The sequence below is a fragment of the Lepeophtheirus salmonis genome, chromosome 7, assembly GCF_016086655.4.
Source record: "Lepeophtheirus salmonis chromosome 7, UVic_Lsal_1.4, whole genome shotgun sequence".
Classification (NCBI taxonomy): domain Eukaryota; kingdom Metazoa; phylum Arthropoda; class Copepoda; order Siphonostomatoida; family Caligidae; genus Lepeophtheirus; species Lepeophtheirus salmonis.
In genome coordinates this window covers 3,972,502-3,992,588 of record NC_052137.2, presented here as the reverse complement: position 1 = coordinate 3,992,588, position 20,087 = coordinate 3,972,502, and the positions used below count along the sequence as shown (strand labels likewise).

The 20,087-nt window shown below is 28.9% G+C and overlaps 2 long non-coding RNA genes across 2 annotated transcripts; both read left to right on the top strand.

Annotated features, from left to right (window-relative positions):
• The first annotated feature begins 266 nt into the window (after positions 1 to 266).
• LOC139906071 (uncharacterized) lies at positions 267 to 12,837 on the top strand. Its single transcript, XR_011781293.1, has 3 exons — positions 267 to 407; positions 12,357 to 12,432; positions 12,631 to 12,837. It is a non-coding gene; the product is annotated as an uncharacterized lncRNA (long non-coding RNA).
• A 2,912-nt stretch (positions 12,838 to 15,749) lies between these two features.
• LOC139906067 (uncharacterized) lies at positions 15,750 to 18,349 on the top strand. Its single transcript, XR_011781282.1, has 2 exons — positions 15,750 to 17,677; positions 17,732 to 18,349. It is a non-coding gene; the product is annotated as an uncharacterized lncRNA (long non-coding RNA).
• The last annotated feature ends 1,738 nt before the right edge of the window (positions 18,350 to 20,087 follow it).

Genomic DNA, 20,087 nt, shown 5'->3' with positions numbered 1-20,087 from the left:
TTGTATATATACAGATAAGTAATTCAATTACGCCTAAATTAAATAATGAGAACCAATTTTTGTATTTCAAGTTTTACTCCACAACTTAAATATGTCATGAATAAAGTAGAAAAACACCATAATCGGCAAGATAGTGTAGGTGTATTAAGCTGTAGCATCTAAACAAACTAAAAATAACTACAACGCATATGTACCTTTGGTTAACTTGCATAGCAAATCAATAAAAAATATGCCGTATAGAATGCATTTGGAACGTTTATCAAAGACCAGTAAGAGGGAACGGACCGATTATAGGTTTCATATTTAGGAATTATACAAGCCTTAACTGAGCCATTACTACGGTACACCCCTGCTCCTCTTGGTTGTAATCAACATCTCCTAATTTATCACATGCTGACTCAATGAAAGTGAGTAATTTTAACTAAATTATTTCATTACAATATATGTTGAAAACAAATATAAAGCATTTTCAATAACATGGTGTTACCCCATGTTTGAGGCTCAAAGTTGATATTTTTACTACAAAAGTTGACAACTTTGTAATAAGTCGATCAAATGGCTATAAATATATCAAAAAAACTTAAGATCCTGGTTATAACCAAAATATAGTATCTATATCGAACGTACACTCACACGATGTTACCTCAAGCGCTGTGATCTTAATTGTACTACGCAATTTTTCTCCATAGAAGAATCAGAAAATAAGGTTACAAATTATTTGGTATTCTTACAAACTATGGAACTATTGTTCGATGATTGTTGATAATTGTTCACAGTTTAAAAGGAGGTAAGTATAATGAAATCAATCAACATTGAGAGCACTGATTTGGAGAAAAGAAGCTCAAATATCGACAACTGACAAGTAAATAAATAGTATATTTTTGTGTTATCAAAGTAACACCGTGCTCACAAACTAAAAAATGTATGCTTTATTTGGCTATAAACAGGCTAAGTTGATTCTTATTATACTTTAATGAGGACTCTTAACATCGATTGATCACGATAGAAACTTGTTTGTATAAAGCTATGAGCAGTTAAAAACTATTATTGAATAATAATTCAAAAGTTGGAAGAATGGGACAATAAGCTGGATTTTTTTGGAATTTTTTTTGGAATTTCGATTACAAATAGTTTTGAAAAGTATGAAAACAAACCATATATTTGCGTACAATATTTTTTTAGTCAGCACATCTACTTTAATGTTTGAAATGAGACAAAATTTATTTACTTTGTCAATAGAGATTAAAATAAATCATTAATCCTTATTTAACATGAATTAATGACGATATAAATTGTTCTCACCTATAAAATACATTAATTAAGTTTTTTTCTAAAGCTATCCTATGCAGCAAAAAGAGAGAATAAAATTAGAAAAATTTAATTTTTCCTTCAGAAAATGTAAAATAGGATGTTGAATAAACGCAGATTATCCAATTTTTAAAACTATTTTCTTTTTTTCAGTTCCATAGGACAATTTTAGAAAAAACAAACATCTAAAACACTTTTTATAGGATAAAAAATGTCTATAAAAATTAATTTATGTAAAATAACCAAAAATGTTTTTTAGAATATACAAAGTAAAAAGTTTTGGTTTTTTTCTCATAATTTGATTGCGACGGGCACATATTTAATTTTGGATAAATAATTTTCATACTGTATGATACCTTTTCACACTACCTGTAATCAAAATTCGAAAAAAGTTGAAAATCAAACTGTTCTATTTCACAACTACTAACTGATTTTGGTCCTTTTTCTGTTTATTTTCGGATGAGAGGTTGTGAGATAGAATATCGATATTGACAAGTTTAATGTTATAATAATAATTATTATGTTTTAATAGTAATAACATTGTGTAATTTATGGTTTCGGCATTATAACTAATGTGTAACTTTAGACATGATGCTATTTTATTTAGGTAAAATTTTTGGAAAAAATACTTATGAAATTGGATGGTAGTATCTGTTTAATTTTGGTTTGCATCTGGATCCAATAGTTTGTGTACCCTAAATATACTTTGTTGTTGTATTTGTAAGTGTATTGAGTAATAAACAGCAAAAAAGGGAAAAAAAAACCCGCCTCCTCAGCCTTTTCACCTTAGTCTTAGTGATACTGAATAATGTATCGAATTTTATTTATTTTTTTCTTCCATTTTAAAATTCAAATTAATTAAATATAGAACCTACCTTCACCAAACACAAAACTGTAAAGTATTTGAATTTGCTTTATGTTATTTAATGTATTTATTAATTTTACTGAAGCTTTGCTCATCAATTTTAACATGACAATATTTAGTTTTTTGGGGCTTATTACATTTACATATGTTTTTGCATATTTGAACAATTACTCATTCAGAGACATTGTTTTTTTGATTTTGTATTACATACTAATATTAATCTCAATGATTTTAAAGACGATTTGATTTATGCAAATGAGAATACGTGCAAAAATTATCATATCCAGACAATTTAATCTATTTTTTTTTGCCACATATAATTTCTTTTAGAAAAACGTGAGGGATATAATGTTTGTTTTTTAAAAGGAATCAATCACTCTGCTTGACTTTTCGTGTTTGTAAATACATGAGTTTTTGGCCAAAATTAAAAAAAAAAGATTTTATATTTGACTAATATTTTTTTAACTGTTATGACAAAGTCGATATTTCTTGTCAAATTTACTATTTTTAATAAGTTTGAGTTGCAAAATTTCAAAGACTGTTTATAAAACTAGAAAGTTTATTTTTACAATTATAATAAATGATCTCCAAGACTCAATAAGAAATAGAAAAGTTTTTGTATTTATTTCCTATATGAAATTAACTACTTTTGATACAAAGTATTTTTTTATAAAATACTTTGAAGTCAAAGGAACTTTTTAAGTTATAAGCTCTGTAGAAATACACAGAATCTGCTATTAATACATGTTATGATATCTCTCTCAAATTTTTCTTTTTTGTCCAAAAGGACTATGAAGACACTGTATGTGGACCGCCTATAGCTCATACCGATTTAAAGACTCATTTTTTATAAGCACACAATTTTCAAAATAGGTGGAAAAAAAGTAATTGTGTTAATAAGCTTATTTTTGCATAATAATAAAGGATTTCATTGTCATTTTTTTTATCTCCATACCTTGGAATACATCAATTGCTTTCTAATTTATATTTTCTATAGATCTGTCTCAAACTACTTATTAAACTATATTATGTGTCAATTACTAACAAAGATACATATCAAATATACTCAACATACTCAGATCTTGTTGAAATTTTATTTAATAAATAATACTTTATTGTCCACAAGGTGCGCCATTGGCAACTTGAATGACTCTACAACTAATTATGTAACCTTCAGGAATACACATGGTTAATTCTGGGAGATAAAATTGTATACGTCATGTATTCATTAACTTATAGATATTATCTCTGATACCTAAAAATGTACATCTCGTCAGTAAAAAAGTTTTTCATAGACATATAAATTGGGTCCAAAAATGATCATGTGTTTGTTTTGTCAAAAAAATGAACTTATGATCAGTTTTACTGATTTTTTTTTTTTTTCAGGAATGAACAGATGAATAAAAAAAATTTAAAAGAGTACTTTTTTTCCCTTCATGTAATGGAAAAAATCTTATTTTATAAAGACAATTGAGAAATATTAGTTCTTTGTTTAAAAAAAATGACATCATTTCAATATTTTTATTGCTTTATCAACAATAATAGTAGAATACTTCATACATTGTCATTTTAGCAGATCACTGTTATATAATCTTAGAATGAAAATCATTTCAATTATATTTATATTTAATTTTGTTTGGTTCATCTTTTTCCCACTAGCGTTCTAATTAAATCAGATCAACCCATCATTATTGTTTTCAATTCCAACTTTGGAGCATATGAGACGGCACAGTTGTCTCAAAGGAACAGAAACTCCAGAAGCTGATGTTCAGTCATCTGCAAAAGTTTAAGGGCACCTGGGATTTATATATATATTTAATGCAGAAAAGGAATGTATTGAAGAAAATAAAACAAATTATGCCCGGTTCAGTAACACGACGTGAAATAGTGGTGACACTTAATTTGTACCCTATTCAAATAAAATTATACTGATTTTTTTTTTTTAGCAACTAGTGGGAGATATTGAAACAGTCTTCTTCATCATAGTTTCATCTCTCACGGACGTTTTCCTTGGGCGCCATGATTTATTTTTGTTCGTATAAATCCCAGATTTTGCAAAATTAATGATGGTAGTGTGAACTGCTGTTTTGCCACAGGACATATTTGCAGTAATTTTGCTTTGAGAATAGCCTTCTTTAAGTAACGTCACAATTTTATAACTTTGAACATGAGAAAAGGTAACTTTTTCCCGATGTTTGAAGAATATCAATTACAGCTAATATGCTACTACAACCTTCTCCTGCAAGTGGCATTAGGCAACAAGTTGATTAACACACTCGCTAGAACCAAGGCACATAACACGTACCATATTTTATCATTTTCCAAGAGGACATAAAACAAGATTTATATATATAAAATGTCTTACTTTTGTTTTATTATGATAGTACACATTCAAAATTTTGTTTAAAACATTTTTAAAAATCATATCAGATATGTAAGGTCCATTGTCCGTAATACCAGGTGAGTTTTTTCATTAAGAGGTTCCTGAGGTTTAATTTGTACAACAATTAGATGTAAAATTTAATTGAAATACATATATTACTTTATAATTGTGAATAATTATTTGACATTATAATAAGTAATTAGCGATTTTGCAAAGGGTGATTTTTTGTTTTGTTTTTTGCTGTATGGAAATTTCCCAAATTACCATTAATGACATTTGGGACTAAAAAGGATATTTTTAATGTTAAAATATGTGAATGCATATTTTAAGTCAATTTGAATAATAGTGATATGATAAATCGGCAAATAAAAGTAAATTAATTAGTGATATTTTGCAAAAAAAAAAATATTATTAATTATTTTAATTAATGACTATTATATAAACACAACACAGTAGGGTATGGTATAAATCCCTTAAAAGTAGGGCCGTAGTAGAACACGCGTGGTGTATATATTGCTCAGCCACTTAATGGTAGGGTCGTAGGAGAACACGAGGAAATGAGAGGCGTAAGCGAGGAAAACTATGAAGCTCACTACATTTGGAGCAATCTAGAATCAAAATTGAAAGATGAGAACGACGATCTTCATCTTTTCATGAATATTCTCATTAACATTTGGAGGAAACGCAAACTGCACATAAAGTAGCACACTTCAACGTCACAAAAAAAGAATGATAAATTAGAAAATTTTATGGGGCGGCAAGGTAGGAAATTGTGCCGTATTTAACGTTTTATGGAAAATCTATGTTAATGCACGGCAGTCTTCTAGGAGTGTTGAAAATGGGAAGAGTTATTTTTTTCCAAAAAATATAACAGAATGAACTTCATTAATTGGAGTCCCCTAATAGCACTTAATGAATCAAATAATATTATTGCAAGAGTTTTAGGTAAGCAAATTAAGCCAATTTTACTTATGAAGGGTGTTATTAAGCAAAAAAGTTTTCTTCGTGGGAGAAGAATCACAGATGTGTTTGGAACATTGGGGGAGGGGGTAAAATCAGTCTATGAACGTCATATGTATGGTGTGGTAATAGCTTTTGATTTTTCAGAAGTATTTGACTCTACCAGTCCTATTTGTAGTATGAAAATGTTAAGAATATCTTAGGCCTATAATTTTAATAGAGCTTCAATAATATCTATATGAGGTAGAATTGTAAATCAATTGAATTGAAGAGAAGTTGCCTACAGATATGCTCGATTTGTCCTTTGCTTTTTGATGTAGCAATTGAGAAATCAGTAATATTATCAATAGGGAATATGACGGTATTTGGTATGAGACTTTGATTGACAAGGAAGATAATTAACCTGTATGCAGATAATTTGACCCTTACATTATTAACTCAATCGGAGTAGTAACTCATTAGAAGTGTTGAAATTTTTCTAAAATGCTTGGAGAAAATTGAAATAAAGTCTGGCCTTGCAGTCAAAAAGAACAGAACGGTAATATTACTGATTGTAAAACGGACAACGATGTATTACGAGGTTATGTAATACGAGAAAGTTCAGAGATTCTTGGGATTAAATGGTCTCCTTTGATTATTTTGTATACGCTTACATTGAATCAAAGGTTAAAATAATTCATTTTCCTAATTTGGTATTTCTCCGCTTTGCCATCCAAAAAAATATATCCGTAGACCATATCATTCTTTCCCAATATCGTGTACCTGATGATTTGTTTAACAAAGGCAATTATATTTTACATGTAATTTGTGAAAAATGAACTCAGCAATGTTCATTAAAACTTTTAATTTAGTACCTTTAAATCGTACCAATAACCCTCTATTTTGTTTTATTTGGAGCCAATAAAAGTATATTACATCAAACAAAGCTTTATAATGATATCTAAAACTTTTGAGTATTTAAAATTATCCCACATATTTGAATAAAAACAGCATAATTGATTGATATATTTCTATATAACATTTCACTCTAAAAAATGATTTATATAAACGTTTGCAAGCTTTAAAAAAAAAAAAAAAAAAAACGCTCCTGAGGCTTTATTTAATTACCGATTTTTTTAAATTGTCAAAAAATTAACATTATAACATCAATTTGACATTTAATTAATAAAATCACATTTAGCTTGTACCAGGGGTTCACAACGTTCCTAGAAACGTCCTTGACCTTCAACTGGATAAGGTACGAAATACAATCTTATTCCAACTTTCAGTGATCTGTAGGTGCTGTGAATTCGAAACCCGCTCATCATTGCCAAGGTAAAATAGCCCAAAATGTACAATTCCAGCAAGTTAGGAGGCAAGAACTGGGCTGGACGTAGATCACATTCTAAGAGTTTGAAAAATATCCAGAGTTCTTATAATGGTGTGAGAAGGTGTCCCATCTAACTGCACATCCTTTGTTGTTGTTTTTATGCTGCAAATCCATTAAAAGACTTTGGTACAAACAAAACGGATGTAGACTATGGTGTTGACAATCAGGCCCTAATTATATTCAAATTTCTCTTTGAGATAATTTTTATGCTGCCACACCACAAATGCCGTTCGATGTTAATGACTTGCAACTAATAAATCATCAATTCATTCTCTATATGGCTTACCACACTAAATACTTGTGGAACTTTAAAACAAATAATTCATTTATTTATTACAGCTAAATACATGACTGTTTTTAAAATACTTATTCAATAATAAAAATTTATCATTTATTTTGTAAATTTTATAACAATATCTTTATATAATCTTTACTATTTCTTCGTTTTTATCTCATTAATAAAAGGAATAGGAAACATTACATACATTTGATTCTATTTAATGTACAAGATAAATTTTTTATAGCTAATTTTATTACTATAACTTAAAATTAAAAAATCATTGCATTTTAAATACGTTGATATATATGACAATGATTATTTGTTTTTATAAGGTATTTGCATTGAAAAAAGCAATAAATACTAAAAGAGAAAAATAATACTAACTTGGGTAAAAATGTCAATCACAAATCAGTGAACAAATCACTCATATAGGTATATCACAATAATATCAAGTGATGAAAATCGTTTGTATCATATGGCTGGCCTACTTTTTTGGATAAATAATCTAAAGAAATTTTTTTGTGCAGCTGTTGTCATTATTATTTTACGTTTTACATAACTAAACATTAATTGTTTCAAGTTAAAATCAAGAAAATGACATGTATGTATATTCCTTAGATCTTCTTGAGTGACGTTAACAGTAACAAAAAATAATATAAAAGGTATTCATGGAGATATTGAAAGTCTAAACTAGTTTGAAAACCGGGGTGGATAAATACCCAATAAACACTAATGGGATATAAACCATTGCATTTTAAATTTAATAAGAGCTAGTTTAATAATAAATAAACTCTGAGGTTAACAAATATACTTTTTACTATGTTTAAAGAATATTCAAATTTAGGATATTGCCTCAGATTGAGTTATTTAAAAATAATTCGAGAGTGGAGATATATAGGAATGGTACAAGTCCTTTGTGAGAGAAATACTTTAAAAGAATATCATATGTAGTATAATTACCTATTATCTAATTGTAAAGATTTTATAAATAAATAAATCTGAGGAAATATAAAACAATATATAACATTTTTTTTTTTTGCCCTTACATAACTTTTAAAAAGAAAGATTTATGTTTTAAAATTTGTTGGAATGGTATATCAATTATGCAAATGAATGAGACTTTTGAATGATTACGAGAAAAACAAATAGACAAGTTGTAGAATCATTATTGTAGAAAATATTTTCATCATCCTTTATTCATTCTTGTTAATAATGCACCTATAAAATAATTATGTCTTCAAATCACAAATAATCTTAAACAATACAGTGAAAAAATTCATAAAAATACAAATTTTGTAGACAATTTTAGTTTTTCTGTTCATATCGATAGAAAAAATAGCTGCTCTATCATGAAACAGAAAAATAAGAGCATTGTTTTTGATCCAATCTGTTATTAGATTAAAACAGGTTATGTATTCAAATTGACTCACTCAAACACAACAACATAAATAATAAATCTTTTTTTTTCTTTTTTCTCTATAACTTATAATCTCGTTAAAAAAGTGTACAAAGATTCATACCAAGATAAAGCAGGAATCATTTTTAAAATTTTACTGCAACTTTCATTTCTATTTAACATGATGCATTGCACGCTTGTTGTTCAAAATGAGTCTTCCACAGACAAATATTGCTTATTTACGATAGATTTATTCAATAATAAGATTGAATTGACGTATTATCAACTTATTTGGAGCCGTTTTGGTTTCACTCTTTGAATCCAAGTTGGTAAAATACAATAAAGTTGATACTGCGTTTAATATATAACATTTAATAAGTATTTAACTATTTTTTATAGATATATTGTTCCTATGGTTTTTCTTGTCGAAAAATTACTTCGTTTTATTTTTCAAAAAATATTTTTATACGACCTTGCAATTTTTACATCAATTGGTTGGCAAAAAAACAACAACATAATATCTGACTAATTGACAAGATGTGTATTTGTGACTAGTGTGAGTGATTTATTATAATAATCTATTTAATTAAGTTTGTAAAAAACTAAATGCAAGTACAATGGTCCTCATTATAATAAAAATAAGGTAGCAATTATTTGCATGCCAATTGAAAAACTGGGGATGTGATTAGTCAAAAGAATATATATTTTTTTAATATTGTCCTACCTCTTCTTAGAAAAATATAATTTCCTTTGCTCGAATATGTGGATGACACATTGATATTTTTTGTAATTCCAATTAAAAAATACTTTAATAAGCTGTAGAACAAAAACATTTATTGTCGTTTTTTTTAAAGTTTAAATGAAATGCATATTTATGACAAATTATAGAAAGTCGTGGGTAGCAATTAACTTTTTTAGTACGTTGGACGACAAGGTTATCACTTTTGAAATGTGAGAAACTTTTTGAATGTATTTTTTTTTTTTAATTTCTTTAATTTTTATAAATCCTTTTTTTAACTACAAAACAAATAGTCAAAATTAAAATTAGTAATCGGTTAGCTCATATAGTGCATATTATCCCGACGGACGTGGGTATCATATTTCATATCCAATCAATTCATATAATATTTATGTTCTAACAATTATGTATAAACAGGCACAAAAATGCTCAGACAAGAATGAACAACTCAAGAAAATAATCGTGTACCTTCCTTGTATACATAAAAATATCAATTTGCTGAACAAGTGCAAGGATGTCCAAGAAAAAAATATCTATTGAAGAAATAAGGCATTTTTGTTAGTTACATTGTAATCCGATTTAGAAGATGATGATTTCACATTGTATCAAAATGAGGAATATGTCCAACCACTTGAATATAGTTCTTCTGATTTTGATGACTATTCTAAAGTTTTTGAGAGGCCTGTCGCAAAGTTATTTTCTTGAATACCCGTTAGTTTTGATGTATGTTATATCTATTCATTTATAATTAATTAATAATGTCAACATTTCAAGAAATGCCAGGATGCAATAAATTTACTAATTTACCACCTTCTAAAAAATATAAATCTACTGACAAATTAGGAGAATCAATGTATGTAGGCAAGGATAACACAATCTGGAACACATAAATAGGAAATAGAGAATGCTCAGCCGTTTTAGCCAAGAAAACATTTAAAAGGAAGTCTAAGGTCAAACATCATTTGAAAAACGTAGCATCATTAAAGATAAAAATATATTTATTACCGTCCGTCGTTCTTGTATAGAATATCAGCTTTCAAATTATACAGCTGAGAAAATAATGTTTGATCCCTTTCAAAAATAACAGTCTATTATTTTAATGGAATGTTTATATTAAGAGTATGTTTAGAGATAGAAAAATATTGAGTATACCCCCAAGAACACCATTCCCACCGTCAACCATTGGGGTAAAATCTTCCGACAAATCTTGGGAGACAACTGTTTTCCCTTTGGGCAGGTAACTGAAAATAAGTAATGCAATGGGTCTTCCAGGACGACAATAACACAAAACCCGAAGAAACAAATGAGTGGCTTACGAAGAAACATATTAAGATCATAGAGTAGCTTAGTCAGTCTTCCAGCCTCAATCCTTTCAAAAATATACATCATTCGGCAAACTTATAAAATCATCAACAGATGGAATATATATATGTATATTAGACATTCCAGTTGGTGTAAAGATGCCGATGAGAACAGAACAAATTTAATTAGTAGTTGATTTGATCTTAGTGCAACGGTCAAATAAAAATACTTCCTACATTGTAAAAGTAAAATACACGGATCGTTTAGCTGATCAAAAACGTAAAGAGGAGCATAAATATGTCGTCAACCATTCCAAAAGGGAAATTAAATCTCGTACAAATATCCAAGAATTATCGAGGACATGACAGTTTTGAGAGCAACATTTAACTAAGCAACAAGAAGCATGATTTGAGGTCATATGATGACTAAAATTATTATGCCTAAACAGGATACATGATACAAGTCAACCGTTCACTTTAAAAAAAACAAATAACACAGACAACTGTTCAAGTTGAACAATGGGCTGAAAAGCCATTGGTTTAACAAAAAAAAAAAAAAGTTGCATTCGTTTAATATAGGCTTTTTTTAATCCCTTTAAAGGGCAGAGTCCCCATAACACTTTTCAAGCCATTGTTTATTTTAAACGTTATTTTTTCTTGTAAAGAAGTAGTTTCAAATATTAATACAAATTTTTTTTTGATACATTGTTTTGGAAATAACAAATTAACAAAGTAAAAAAGAGATTGTGATGAAATTTTGAAAGCTGTCTTTTGAAGATTGGAAGTAACTGAAAATGAGGTGAATTAAAGAAATATATGTTGCACCTTCTACGAGCAAGGCCAGGATCTATTAAGCCCATAACTTACAACAGGTAGAAGGACAGATATCTAGCATTATTCACATGTGAGATTGTAGATACGTATTTGACGTAATATTCAGCTTTAATCATGGTATTTGGGATTATTGATACGTATAGAAAAAAGAAGACCCTGCATTTGTCTGTTGTGCTACCATCAAATAAAATATATGCTGCCTTTGTATTATTTGCATTGACATATATACTCCAACTGGAGCATTTAATATATGATTTGAAATCTGAGAGCCTACAAAATTCCGTGGGAACCAATTGTGGATTCTAAATATTTAAATAAATATGAGTATAATTTAAACTTTAAAAACCGATGGTAAATATGTTTTTATGACCACATCTGTATATGAAAATAATATATAACTGCACATCAAAGATTATTTTTTAGTGGTACTTGTATGTTGCAGCTAACTATGTATACGTATTGCTTATCAGTAATCAATTCATTCTGAGAATATTTTATTTATAATAAAAAAAAAAAAAAAACAATCATCCTGTATATTTTTGAGTATGTTTACCCATTTTCATAGACAAAAGTCCACTTTTTTATATGAAAAAATTAATATGATATATTATAGATAGTGTTTTTATTGCTGATAGTGATTATCCATACATGTATTTATTAAAATATTGTATAAGCAATTTTTCAAAAAAATTCCATTCAAAGGGTAAAAGCAATATATTTTATTGAATATTTTCAGCCATTTCTATGGACAAAAGTAGACATAAGTTAATGAAATAATATTTGTTTTTAGTTCTTTTTTTTTTGCAGACCTGCTTTAGACACTTGTAGCTAATTCAATATAGCATAGTGACATATAGGTAATCTTCTATAAAATATTTTTCAAGTTGTCAGAATAACCATGTTAAATTTTTGCTTTTTTAGTTTACACATCCGGAGGCCATATTTTTACATTTCAAATTACAACACATCCAAATACTGAATACTTTTTCAGCTCTATGTAAGTTTGATTTAAAATATGTTTACCGGTATATTTTTTGTATAATCTATCCACTTAAAATATGTTTTGTTATTAAACCATTTCATTGATAAGAAAAAAAAAATTCTACAAAAGGTTTGTAAAACACATTAGAGTAAAAAGATATTTGTTTTTTAATTTATCTTGTTAATTACAAAAAATGATGGAATAATATTTCAGGAAGAAACGTAATTAATCTATAGACTTAATTACTTTTGGAAATAAGCATTTCACCGAGGGATCATAAAAAAAGAGAATAATATACATAGGTACGACAAAATGAGTTCAATGGGTAGTTTGGCAGAGTAAGGCTGAAGGAGATTAAAATATGGCTCAAAAGTAATTATATACAATATTAAATATATTTTGTTAAGAAATTGTTGTTGGAGTTGGGCATTTTCTGTACGGACTCTGCAGTCCCGGCCACAAAATACACATTATTTATTTAGAAAAGACTTGGTCGAGAGTTGACAACGGACAGAGAGAGTCACTTCAACCCAAACTTTTTTATTATTATCTCTTTTGGCATACATTGTTTGACTTACAAACACCGGTACAGGAACGAATTAAACCCGTATCTCAAGGTATCTCACTGCATTTCTTGCCTATTAGTATAATTGTATATTAATATTTCAACAATTCCTTTGCTAAACTATTTGTGCATTTTGTTGCCTCATACATATTTCTTTCTTTATGTAACTTTAACTTATTCATTCTTGGATCTTGTAACAACTAGCCGGAGTATCTGGAAAATACTCTGATTTATTTGGCGTCGATCAACAAATAAAAAAGACAAACCAACAGCATTACTTTATAAATATAGACACATAATTTATTTTTATTTTCATTTCAATATGAAACATTTGATGGACTCAATAACTTCAATAAGTAACAGTCATCAATATTCTATGTCAGTAACAACAAAGTTATATTAAGTAGTCTAAGCTACGGAAAAAAGTACACGCTCTGATTTGGGATGGAAATGATCTGAGAATGTTGTGAAAAATTCCAGAATAACCATATACAGCTATCCAGAGGATGTGAGCCTAAGTATTTAATGTATAAGGATGTCAAGACACCGTCAATTGACCATGAGGTTGAGAGGCATTGCCAATTGTAATGAAACAGTTTAGGTTAATGGCAAAATGGATATCATCAAAAAAGTTTATTTTTCCGTCATCACAAAACTTGAATCCCCTTAACTACTATTTGTGAAGTAAAAGTGATAAATAGGCCTATGCTTCCTACTGCTGATGTATAAGAAAAAGTTTGAGAGATTTAGTGTGTACAAGATGGAATTTTTAAAAAGTAAATATATATACATATATATGTAAAGTGAGTCTGGAATTACGTAAAGTTAAAGGCTAACATTCATTGTTTAGTCAATTTGAAGAAAAAAAATCCCTTTTCTATATATGAATAATGTTCCTTAAATTACTGAGATAGAGTTGTATTGATTAACCACAAGTAAACATTATAGTATTACAACTACAGGGTTGATCTTATCTAGTGGTTTCGTTTTCACTCAAGACATGGGTCCGTGTCACTGCACAGTTACAATCTAAGCCTTCCTTAGAGACTACTTTGCCGACTTCTGAATCCTCAACATGTGACTGCCTTCCGCTATAGACGCAAACCCCTTCAACTACTCGGTGTAGGCACGTCTGGAGGAGAGGATGGGTGCTACTTCTCAAAGTGTCCAGTATCTAGAGGCTTCATCAAGCAGGAGTGTACGAAGGTCTAGTCTTACTACACAATCAAGGCTTCCAATGGATTTAGGCCTCATATTGAGGCAATTATTAGAGCTGAGGCTCACATATCGAATGAAAGTTGTGCAAAGGTCTATTTTGTATGATTTTGTTATCAAAATATCTTCACAAAACCTGTCCTTTCAAAAATTATTTATTTTTTGTAATTTTTGACAATTTGTACCATGAAGTTACATTATTTATGATTAGACAGTTTTATTAATTTAGAAGCTATATTATATTTTTTTAAATTGCATTAGGTCTATTTAATCTACTGTGAAAGTTTCAAATTTATACTTTTTTTTTAACAAAGGGACGAGAGTGTCCTTATTGTCGTGAAGGGTAAAATGCGTTAGGGTAATAATATCTATTAATGACGTTATAATGTAAAAGAATTTGAAAAAAATGTAAAAGAACTCCAGCCCTTTTTTGAAATTAATCTCATTATGTCAGTTTTGAAGCTAACTAATTTGAAATATTTTTGTTGATAATTTTATATCATCTGTGAATATCACAAGTACAATTTCCTGAACTCTATTTATGTCCCTTCTTTAAAAACTTTACTCCTCTAATAACTTAGAAGCAAATAAATCGGACAAAGCATACAAAATAAGAACAATTATCGACCATCAAAATGCAACATTTTAATCCCATGCTCCAGAACAGTCAATTAACTGAATTCAAAGGAAAAATATTCTGCAAGCAATAAATGAAGAATAAACCCATCATGCGAGGATTCAAATATAGGTGCCACAGCAAAACAAAATACCTTTACTAGTTTAATTTATACCTTGGGACGAAAGAAAATAATGCAAATGGTATCAGTAGCTCAAGAATTCCTACTATACACAATATTTCGATAGTTAAACACCGCTGTCCCTACAAATATCTAGAAACCTAAATTTGCAATCTTTGCAAATTAAACAAAAAAAATATTGTTTTGCATCTCCCATTGAGTAAAACATATTCAAAAGTTGGATTAAAATATATTAAGGTCCCAAAATTAACTAATTTTAATTCTGGTTTTTTTATATGCCTTTTTTTTCACTTGATCTCAAATTGTTAACACCGATGCTAAAGTACTTCTTTTCAAAACATTATTTTAGTACTTTGGTTTTGCGTTGCGATATACAAATTATATTTACTATCAACCAAAGATCCAAGACATAGTTGACCTATATATAATTTTTATTTTAAAATTTTATCTTATTCGATTATTTGATTTATTTAAAAACTGCTCTTATTTGAATTTTTCCTTTTAAATTGAAATTATAACTTTTTTTTTTTTCTTATTTTGAAAATTAAATCTATTTTGACTATTTTTGATTTGGTAATTTTTTTTTAGTTATGAAACTTAATCTTTTTTATGTATTCTTTTTTTAATCTTTTTTGTGTTTTATATTTTATTTTGAAATTTTAACCTTAAGATTATTTTTGTCATGCTTTTTTAAGATATTTATTGCTTATTCGAAAATGAGTCTTCTACAAACAAACTTTGCTTTGTTAATATATTGTTTTTTATACTTATAAGGATCGATCTATATTGAAACATACCATATATTAGTAATCTATTCTGAATATATTAATTATTCAAACCGGAAGATATATATATGTATATATTTTGATTAAATAAGTTTTGACTCATTAGTAGATCTAAAAATTAAGGAAAGCTTCACAGTATAATAAATGTAAGGAAATATGACTTTGCTTCAGGCTTTCACATATCAGGACAAAAAAAATTTAGCCTTTGGTAATGATAGCATAAAAAGATAGATTAAATATAAATCACTTATGTTAATTTGCTTTTCATAGTAAGGCAAATATATGTTATCTATGCAATAAATCATAAATGCATTGCAGTTTTGCAACTAAAGGGAATAATCGTATATATAAAAAAAGAAACATGTATACTTTACTTTTAATTTATGTCAGAGTAGATTTGCCTGGCATTGCCAGGGACACTAAAAAATTAAAATTAATTAACAAATCTTCTTAATAAAGTAAAATTACAATAAATAAAGACTGTTAAATTTTCAGAATAATTTTCATTTACGTTTTATGGGTATACTAGTAGGCATTGGTAGGGACTATTTTTCCACGCAATTAAGAAGTAGTTGCTTTATTCTGGGTCAGACACCGAACACGCAGTCTCGCAGCCGCTTCCCTGAGCATCAAGGAAACCTGGACGGCCAAAATACAGGTTCAACTCTATCGCCACTGCATTTCTAGGCACCAAGAACACTTCTAATATGCTACAATACACTCCAGCTCACAGGTTATAGGCTTCTGGTCCCTAAGGCAGATTAAATTATTCCACCACCGTTTCCCTAAGCATTCAAGAACCCTTCTAATATTATAGTTTAAACGCTACCACAGCCGTGTTTCTATGCACCAAGGAACCTTATAATATTCTATAATACACCCCAGCCAATGGGTTGTGTAGGTGAACTACTGGGCCCGAGAAAGTTAACTTTCTCCGCTGCCACTTCCTTAGGATCAAGGAACCCTCATAATATCCCCTAATAAACTTCAGATCTCTGGTTGTATAGGTGAAGACTAGGTCAAAATTAAGTTTAAACTCTACCATTGCATTTCTAAGCAACAAGAACTCCTTGTAATATGTTAGAATACACTCCACCACGGGTTGTGGGTTGCTGGTCTCTGAAGCAGATTATATTCTGCAATTGCTGTCTCTGAACATACAAAACCCCTTTTAATGTCCAAAATATATCCTGGCTTTCAAGTTGTACAGGTGAAGGGCTGGGACAAAATATAGTTTAAAATCTTCCGTTACTGTGTTTCTATGCACAAAAGAACACATCTAATGTTATATAAATTAGCCTGTTAATTAAGAAAAACAATTTAAAACCATTTTTTGATAAGTTTAAATTCTATTTTTAGCCATATTTTTTTATTATATATGATTTCTTTCACAAACAATAAAAGCCTCTACACGATTAAGCCTGTGTCCTTTCTGTTCTGCTGTTTGATGATGTCAATCTTAATTTGGATGAAAGGTGCCGATAACAGTCTCATCCAAGACGCCCCAAATTGAAATGTCTACGGAGGTTGAGGTAAAAGCTGGAGGAAGGCCATATGGATGCCGTCATATTTTTAGTTCAGAAGTTTTGTAACATCTTGGCTGTATCGGTCTATAATTGACTCCTTGATGTCGTAGGCAGTACGCATGGAGATTTTAATAGTATTTACAGACTCCTTGGCACTGTAACCGGTGCGAATGATTTTTTGATCCGAAACTTTACACTTAGAGACATAGGATAAAAAATAAACTTGTTTATTTTTGTTTCAGCTGTCATTTGGTTGCATAATATAGCCTAGTAACTTTAGATGGCGGGGATTAAACATTAGTTTGATGATACTGGAAGTTTTTGTACCAGATGACATTGCAGTTGAAACACCTCCATAGCCGGATACTGCCTTTTATTTGTATTATCTACCTCATAAAAGTATTTTGCAGGGTAATTCCTTTTTGTACATAGTATTCACAACAATAATTTTTTTATTTGCTTTAGGGAATTTTCTGTTGGAATGCAAGGCTTAAGTATGGTACCATAAAAAACTATTTTGTATATATATTTTTACAAATAGCCAATTTTGGGTACTTAAGTGCTGTTTGTCGAGTCCCAAAAGGGTTATTACCAGGATAGTTCGTTGAAGAATACCAATGTAATCCATACTCAGTTTTGAGAAAAATCATTCTTTTGTGTTGAAGGTCCTCACATAACTAACAAAACATAGGTTAATTTTCGAAAAAATATAAATGCATACACATGGCAATCTCAATGAAATGAAAAAACATCAAAGAGAAAGTAATCGTTCAATTAACAAATTTTTGCTTTCCTCTTGCAAATTTTCTTTTGAAGAGTCTAATGGTATTTTTATACAATTAATTTAGTTTTTTTAAATTAATATTTATCGTTATTTGTATTATACTTCGCATAATTCAAATATTTGGTGCTTTAACAAAAAACGATATCGAACAAAAAGAGAAAGAAATGTGATCCGTCAACACAAAATCCAGCTAGAATTATTCTTATTAAAACCCTATCCGCATTTGTATACTTCGTTAATCACTTTCAATTTCGGTTAATAGTTTGTTATAATGATAATATTATATATCTGTTTATGGATTCAGTTTTGCGTATTATTGTATAAATCTTGATGTCAACAAGAAATTCATTTCATAAAGCCCTTTTTGTAAAAGCCTTTGTCGCTATTGGCAAAAAACTTGGAGAATCAATTACCACGGGCTTCTCTTGAGGGCAAATTTGTACTCCTAAGCGTGTTGACCATAGATAGGAATAGGTGGTACTCAGTTTGGTGCCAAATCATGACTGTAGGGTGGAAATATACAGACTTACTATCCAAGCTCGTGGAGCTTCAGGTGGGCCATCAAAGATCTGTGCGGCCTAGTGTTGTCTTGATGAAACACGATTCTTCCTCTATTTTAGATGCTTCTGTTCGACCGCTAGATTAAAATTGTCGAGTTGTTCACATTAGAGAGAAGAATTGAGGTGGGAAAATAAAATAAAAACTGTTGTGCAACGCAAACCGAAATAATAACGGCCCAGTATATACTACTAATTATCTTGGTCGCTTTCGGCCAGTTTTTCCTTTTCAATTACTAGAAATTTAAAGTATAACAAATTTCTTACTTTGAAACTTCCATACTTGACACACCATAACTAAAAACTGAACGGATTAAGCGCAATGATCCTCTAAAGAATTAGTAGCATACATTGACACCTTTATAGTAACTTATCGTATCATCCAATCTGACCAATAATGAAAAAGATATAATTAGTTATTTAAAAGAAGGGGAGGAAAATACGAAATTACTTTTTTCACAACCTAATATTTATTAAAAATATGTTAATACATTGTATTACATACTGATTTGCATATTGTACTGTCAGTTATTCAGCATGAAGCATTGAGAGTGTTTGTATCTTGCACTGTATATAATACTCCGTTATTAATATCATAAGCAAAAATGAAAAAACCAAGCTCAAGTGATAACGTGCTCGGGAGAAATTATTCTCCAGAACTCAATTAGCTTATGTTCACGCCCCGGTCGTTAGTCGGGATAGAAATGTACATTATGTGTATGCACTTCAAAGAAAATTCCTAGGACATATGAAGTAAATGTAATAGAACTTATACTAAATAAGTGCAGCTTCATCTGACCAATTAAAGGAACATAAAAAAAAAGAAATAGGAACAACAAAAAAAACCTGCACGCTAAAAAGTGCTGAAGATTAACATTCCTATTATTCTAACACAACAATATTTAGCGGTGTGAAAACAATGAACCCTTTGTTTGTAATATATAATTTTTAGCATGTTTATATTACAGGAAAAGTTACCAGACACACTATTTTAATCAAATTTATAGCATAAACTATAAAAAACCTGGTAATTATTTTTAAAAGTTCAAAGATACTGTTTTGCAAGTGTTGTTTATCTATTGTTCTTTTTGTATGGATTTATGTTTGATGTCTTAAATATCAAAATATATAATAAGATAGCTTCAGGAATTTCATTAAAAACTAGTTTAATACATTATTCTGCCAATAAAACATTGTTTTCTTTTTTTCGCATACTCTTAAATACAAGGAAAACTATACAATTAATTTTCTATTTATTAGATTATAAAGTTATTATTCATACTTTTAATACTGAAGTAATTTACTGGGATGTAAAACCCTCCAAATACTTAAATATGACTTTAACATCTTTAATGTTACATATATATGCATCATTTTTTTTGTAAATTTTTTATGTATCATATAGTCCAGTATCTAAATTATAGACAACTATACTTATAACTACAAAAAGATGATATGTTAAGTGATTGCAACACTTTTT